The following is a 7,790-nucleotide window of genomic DNA, read 5'->3' on the forward strand; positions in this document are numbered from 1 at the left end:
GCTCTGATGGAGCTGAGCATAACATGAATGACATCGTGTCCACAACGATATAAAAAATTACAATAATATCAAATAATTACATCACGATAACGATATGCGATATGATATGACCCAGCCCTACTGACCAATGCAAGAATATGTCACAAAATATACTGTACTTATTCCTCAAACAGGCCTCCACATAAACAGTGCTGCTTCAGGCTGTGCTTGACTGGTCCAACTTCAGCACATTTACTTTTAGACTGAGTTGACTCTAAACTCGGCCCTGAGGCCAAATGAAGAGACCATACATTCACTACTGGCACCAGCGCAAACTTCAATATTAGACGCATAACGACAGAGATCACTTTTATAGCACACTTTATGTCGCCTTAACCAGCTACTGCTTCTTATAGTGCAACTCATAAATCAACCACTAGAGGCTGAATGCCAGAGGTAACGCGCATATTCTTTAGCTGGAAATATTTTTTTATTTTTGTTCATCACAGTGCTGGCTAGTTGCAGGAATAGCAGTGTGCCAGAAATACTTTTGTCTTTGACTCAACAAACCAAGAATACATGTGTTGTTTTCTAAAGATGATCTGTCTTGTAGTAAGGCACAAATACTAACTTCAACTGCATGACATTTCCAGACTCAAAAGTTTAAATATCTCCTGTGCTGTGAGACATATTCACCATCAGAATCAAGCCTCGAGTTTTGTGTGTTTGTCTCACTCCAAAGTCCGTCTCTCTTCCTCTCTCCCTGCTCCATGTTTGGTTTAAGAAATGTCGAATTTGCATTGAATAAACAAATGTATCAACCACGTCTGTCTGTTCTTTGACAGACACCGACCAAACCAGTGCAGAGTTAAATGTGCTTCAAACAGGGATGAATGTATTGTATTATTTCACCAAATAAATGGGACAACAATAGGGCTGAAACAACTAATGGATTGTTGAAATAGTCGACAACTATTAATCGTTTTCTAGTAAACACAGACTCAAATAGAGCATAAATGACTTGCCAATTATGTATTGTTGATGAAAGCCTACTTTGGTTTTAAGGTTAGGGTCTGTAGTGTTTTGTACATTGTAAGTTTCATAAATATCTGTCTTTGTCTCATCCAATCAGAAGCAGAATTATCAGAGTGTCCTACAAATGTTTACTTTAAAGGGGCTAGATGCAAGTTCGCCATTTTATACTCACTACTGCCACCTCAGGCCATATGTGTAACTGCACCTTCTATATTAAGCTCGTGCATGACGGCAATTCGGGCCGAAGTGACACATTTTTGAGTGACAGTGCAGGATTTTAGAGGCAGTTGTGGTGAACAGGTCTGACCTCAGTCTACACTTTAGGACATGGCTGGAACATGTAGGGGGAGGAAAATACTTAATTTTAACATTTTTAAACTCCTTATAGTCCCTTTAAGTTTACTCCATCAACATGTCGGCACCACTTTCTATTCACAGCCAAGCGATTCATCGATTCGTTGTAAAAACAATGGGTAGATTATTTGATTACCAAAATAATCGTTAGTTGCAGCACTAGACAACAATGCAACATAATGCGATGCGGGAGCAGGGGCGGATCTAGAGGGGTGGCACCTTTACTCACCCCTAGTAAAGGTCTTGCCACCCCAGCTGCCACCACATTCATGTCATGTAATGTCTCACATCTGCTCCAGAAGCTACTTGGGTGCTTACAGAGGCTCACTCTCAGTACTTTTTTGGCAGGACAAAGAAATAGGCCTACAACTTAATAGCTAAATAAGGAGCCTGTTTTGTGTAAATTGTACTTGTATAAAAGGACAATGCTACTATTTGTATGTAATTTTGGGTGGCTCAAGCAAAACTTGCATACCCCCACTATGAACATTCAGTATAAACAACATTGTAAAACATTGGAAATTATCCCTGACCCTGTTTGCTCCCCCATGATTTTTTTTTCTAGATCCGCCCCTGTGCAGGAGACGGTGCGCCTTCTTTCCTTATTGGAAAGTCCAGTGAGCTAATGCTCCAGTGGAAACAAGGCTTTAGGGACAATTTCCCTTAAAGGAACAGGCCACCATTTATCCATCCACTTAACTTCACCCCGTTTGGAGCTATAGGAATACACTGGGAGAGGCCAAATGCCAACAACATCTTTGGTCGTTTTGCGTGACTGAGTGAGGGCACACACAGTCCTGACCCGAACCCTAAATATATTAATATTTATCAAATCTGTACATTTGCCCAGATGATAAGACAAGGAAAATCTCCCTCTTACTTCAGCAATTACTTTGTTGAGAAACGTCCAGTTCATTGTTTTAAAACCAGACAGGCTCTGACATCTTCCACTGTGCAAAAAGAAACAAATGCAATTTTCTTTTCAATATCGTGGAGCAAAACTATGGACTGAGTATGGAGAGTTTACAGTAAAAAGAGCCTAATAAATCTAATGCTCACTAAGCCTTGATACTCAATAATAACAATAATAATAATCATTATTATTATAATTTAAAAAAACAGTATAATACATATTTTTACTTTAAGCATGTGATTAAAATATTCTACTTTGTGATGATCTACTGATGAATCATGTTGAAATGACTCGCTGATATTGATTTTTCATTTGTTATGTATTTGACCAGACGGAAATGTTTATGTTCTCTCTCTCTCAACGTGAGATCTGTAATTTGTTTCGGGGCTTCTCTCGCACTCCATCACGTTTTACTCTTTGTTTTTTAATGTAATAAACATTTCTGTAGGCAGTAATGAGTATAAAATGGCGAACTTGCATCCAGCCCCTTTAACCTCTTAACTCCCGCCTGAACCGAGAGCATTTTGTCCAGTTCAGCTTTACCCAAATCCTGTAGGCCAGTGTAACACCTCATTTGAAAGCTAAGACCTACAAAACTAAATTGATCTTTTTTGTCACATCATCAGATTTTTTTTCAGCACTTTTTAGATTTTTTTTGTCCTTTTTTTGGTCACTTTTTTGTCACTTTTTCGTCAAATTATTCGCATTTTTTTGTCAAATTCATATCACTTTTTCGTCAATTTTTTGTCAATTTTTCAGCAATTTTTTCTCATTTTTTTGTCAAATATTTGTCCATTTTTGTAAATTTTTTCTCACTTTTTTCACGTTTTCATCCTTGTTTTCATCTCAGTTTTGTTGCTATCTTCACACCTTTTTTCCAGAAGCTTTTGAACTGGGTTAAAGCTGGAGAAAATGTGCTCGGTTCAGGTGGGAGTTAAGGGTTTAACTAAATATGCTTATTTTGGTGTGCCGTCATCATAAATATTATAATATATTGTAATAGTAGGAAAATACTACAATAACTAGGGTTATGTCAGACCTGCATCAATTCTGTTGGAGTAAAGTTAAACCAATGAAGAATTAAACGTGTAAATTACTCGATGCAGTCTGTTACATGCATTTGCCTTTAGCGACTGCAGTTAGTTATTCCCAGCTCTGTTTTGTTTACTTAACATTGTTCAGGTTAAAGAGACTCTTCGGACATTGTTGCCTTTTACCAATAAACATTCATAAAACTCGATCCTGAGCTCTTCTTAAATATAATTTAGATCAGGGGTAGTCAGGGCAACGTCAGGCCCGAGGGCCAAATCCGGCCCTCCAGCACAGAACCTCTGGCCCTCAAGATAATTTTGAGAAACATTATTACACAAATCAGAAAGTACTTTTAACATTATTAGAGTTAAATGGGAGAAAAAAAAGGTAGAAATACTGTCAATACACCCAATGAGGCCATATATTATGTACAACACTGGCATTTGAAGGAAGTGCACCGGAAAAAGAATAATCGTTTTAAGGAAGAAATGACATAAATCTACTTAAATTAAGAGATTAAATCCAAGGCTTGAGTAGATTTGGTCTGGTCTTAGATGAGAGTAGTAGTAGTTATTCTCTTGATTCAGATAATTTTGTGTCATTTCAAGTGAAAAAAAAACAATTATTTGCCTGATTTCAAGTGTGTTTTATTCTTGTTCCATTGGCGCTGTCGCATTTGTATCTTGGATTAGTTCAAACCGACTCAACTTCAACATAGAATTTGATGAATTCAAGCCATTTTGAGTCATTTATCTCATTTAAGATGGTCATTTTTCCAGTGTTGTGCTTCACTTTGGGCTAATAATCATAATAATCAACGCCTTCGGTCTATTTACAATAAGGAAAATCGTCCCTCCACTAAGAAAACTTGCCTACCCCTGATTTAGATTCTTAAATACCCTGCAGTTGCCACCAGTGCAGTGATTTAGACTCTGAATGAATTGCCCCTTTTAGTTGGTCGGGCTCTCAGTTTGGTGTTAAATTCTTGAGTTTGTGAGTGAATGCCAGACTCACTCCACCCTCGATACAGTAAGGAGTGAGCGAACAGGAAGCTCTTTCCGTTTCAATGAAAGAGCCCAGTCACACCGACCTTAGGCAGAGTTTCCATGGGCTGACTTAGAGGAGCATTACGTTAACAAACACAGACATGTAAATAAAAGTCTAAACAAGGACGGGAATAAGAATGTGACACGATAAACTGCAATTACAAATGTTTTAGTAAAATCAACTATTAACAAAATAAGAGAAATCACTGTAGTAACCTCCAATCACAAAGAAAAAAGGTCTGATCCCATTGAAATGTTTAGCATTTCAATATCTGTCTCTCCCAAATCACAGCAGTATACATTCTTATCTGCCAAATAAGGAATCTTTCATCACAACATTGGTGCAAAGAAACTGGATTGTGCTTTTTTTTAGTCTAAGTAGTGCCAGCGTCTAGCCTGGCTAACACCAGACTAAAATCACAAGTGATATTTAGTCTGGGGACCACCAATTCATTTTCTCGTAGGAGAGGTGTGGTTTACGATCGTCCATAGTCGTTTATTGGGCGATACGAAAAAAAAAAAAAAAAAGTCTCATGCGTCTGCACGTAGCCCCAGCCAATCATATCATCGTATGAGATGACGTATGACGTACCCGCTGTAAACTTTTGAGCTAAATTATTTAGAACAAGGTCTAAAGCTTGATCAAAAAATACCATCGTGTCTGCTGCTGTCATGTTGGATCCGTAAATAAACTTTTTTATTATTATCCGTAAATAAACTACAAGCTTCCATATATCGAATAGTGCGTCATCGTCTTGCCGTCCCTCCTCGCTCTGTGATTGGTTCCCAAATCCACCGGAGATTTGGCCATGGTCCCCAGGCTGTTGTGCAGTTCGAAATAATTCGAGCGCACACAGCAGCCTGGTGTTAGCCAGGTTAGCCAGCGTCTGGAGAAAAAGATGATTCACAGGCTGCACATTACAAACATTGGGTGACCACAAAGTTCCTGCTTTTTTACTCACGCCTGCTGCGTTGGCTTTTAACCTGTCAACCCCCGCCTTGACCAGTTTTCTCCAGTTCAGCTTTACCCAAATATAAAAGGTCTGTGGAACGCCTCATTTGAAAGCTAAGACCATTTTTCTGTTACTCTTGTGTGGCTTTCTTTCTTCTTTCATTTTTGTCACGTCTTTGTCGCTCTTGTCATTTTCTTCATTGATTGAAAAACAATTAAGACGATTAAAGGGTGAAAGTCAACACTCTGCTGCCAGACTTTGGACTGGATGGAAGTAAATTTTGTATAATTTATATTAGAGGAACCCAGCCGTCAATGCCTTTGTGAACAATGTTTATTTAACTTTAGCCACTTAACTCCCACCTGAAGAGAGCACATTTTCTCCAGTTTGGCTTCACCCAAATGTAAAAGTTCTTGAAAAACAAGCATCTGAAGAGTGACAAAAATGCAACAAAAAAGTGACACAAAAAATGTCAAAAATGCAGAAAAAAAACTGACAAAAATGCAACAAAAAATGCACAAAATGTAACAAAAAGGGGACAAAAGTGTGGCAAAAAAGTGACAAAAATGCAGCAAAAAAATTGACAAAAAAGTGGCAAAAAAGTGACAAAAAAGTGACAAAAATGCGGCAAAAATTGACAAAAATTTGACGAAAAATGTACAAAAAAAGTGACAAAAATGTGGCAAAAAAGTGACAAAAAAGTGACAAAAATTGACAAAAATTTGACGAAAAATTTGACGAAAAATTTACAAAAATATTTACAAAAATGTGGAAAAAAAGTGACAAAAATGCAGCAAAAAATTTATAAAAATGTGACAAAAAATGACAATAATGTGGCAAAAAGAGGACAATAATATTGCGAAAAAGTGACAAAAATGCCGCAAAAAATGAGCAAAAATTGACAAAAATTGACAAAAATATGGCGGAAAATTTACAAAAATTTGACGGAAAATTTACAAAGAAAATTACAAAAATGTGGGGAAAAAAGTGACAAAAATGCAGCAAAAACTTTATAAAAATGTGACAAAAAATGACAAAAATATGGCGAAAAAGTGACAAAAATTTGACGAAAAATGTACAAAAATTTTTACAAAAATGTGACAAAAAAGTGACAAAAATGCAGCAAAAAAGTGACAAAAATCTTACAAAATATTTACAAAAATGTGACAAAAAAATTACGAAATGTAACAAAAAGAGGACACAAAATTGATGAAAAAGGGACAAAAATGATAATGTTTTTGCATTTTTTTTTTTTTTTTAAAAAGCAATGGCAACAACGAGGAAAAAAATCCATTTAGATCAGATTTGTTGGTCTTAGCTTTCAAATAAGGCATTACACTGCCCTATAGTCTCCAGTCGAGAAGCTTTTAGTTTTGGGTAAAGCTGAACTGGAGACAATGTGCTCGGTTAAGAGGTTAAAGATGTAATAAAAACAATATAGTAAATATGTGAACCTACAACACCAGTGATGCTGCAAACGTGCGCAGTTGATGGTTCAAAGCCACGCAGAGCTCATAATCTGTCATTTCTACATAACCTCGGTTTTATCACATAGGACGTCACATTAAATTCCCTTGTAATAATAACAACACATGATCATCCTCGTGCATGAATGAGTTAACGGTAAGTTTACTTTACATTTAGCTAACATCGCGATCTCTGACTCGGGGCGAATACAACAACAGCGCAGAAATCACGCTTACCTCCGCGTCCTGCTCCAGAGTCACTTATTGGCTCGTGGCCAGCGCACAAAACAGGTGAAATCGGAGGAACAATCTGATCTTTTGTCTCAATTTTTTTCTGCCCAATAGTTCAGGCAGTGCAATCTTTTCAGATGCTCCTACGGCCGCACAGAAAACATCATCGCCGCTGGTGTCGATGCAAAACCCATACGTTGGCACTGGCTTCGAGACCAGCGCTGACTTGAAATGAAATCCTTGATATTTTGTCGTTAAAAAATGAAGAATAAAAAAATCCTCGATCCTCGAAGCCCAGCGTTTGTCCCGTCTTTGGCTAAATGATGTTGCTGCTTCCTGAGACCCGTCGGTTTCATCTGACGCTCTGGCGACGCAGCGGTGAAAGGATTTGAGTGACAGCTGCGTGGGCCAATCAGAAGGACGCAAACGCTCCTTAACCAATCAGATCGCTCCAAACACCGCGTTCCTGAAAAGGGCTTCTGGGCATGTATAAAAGAGACAGTTATTTTTGTCGATGTATAAAAGAGACAGTTATTTTTGTCGATATGATTATGGCTATTTTATCATTTACTTTCTGTTCCCCGGATGAACTCCGTATTTGATGTTATGAGTTTGTGATTTATTACAAAAAATAAAATGTCCACCCTCGTCCCTAACCCGTCCTTCACTACATAGACCCACATTATAGAGCAGGCCAGTGGTTCCCAACTTTCTCCTTGAAGCCCCCCCTACACAAGGCCGGGTTTGTGCAGGGACTTACAGGGGCTCAGCTCGGGGGCCC

General features: G+C 37.9%; 1 protein-coding gene across 2 annotated transcripts in view; it reads right to left on the reverse strand.

Annotated features, from left to right (window-relative positions):
* Positions 1-7,272, reverse strand: part of LOC306960144 (serine/threonine-protein kinase 38-like) — a 31,321-nt gene extending 24,049 nt beyond the window's left edge. The window contains exon 1 of one of the 2 annotated variants that reach the window (XM_079552495.1): positions 7,016-7,272. The gene's annotated coding sequence lies outside the window, so the exon portion shown is untranslated. The remainder of the gene's footprint in view (positions 1-7,015) is intronic. The other variant, XM_079552494.1, reaches the window with a different exon arrangement.
* Positions 7,273-7,790: the final 518 nt, after the last annotated feature.

The sequence above is a fragment of the Gobius niger genome (assembly GCF_951799975.1).
Source record: "Gobius niger genome assembly, chromosome: 2".
NCBI lineage: Eukaryota > Metazoa > Chordata > Actinopteri > Gobiiformes > Gobiidae > Gobius > Gobius niger.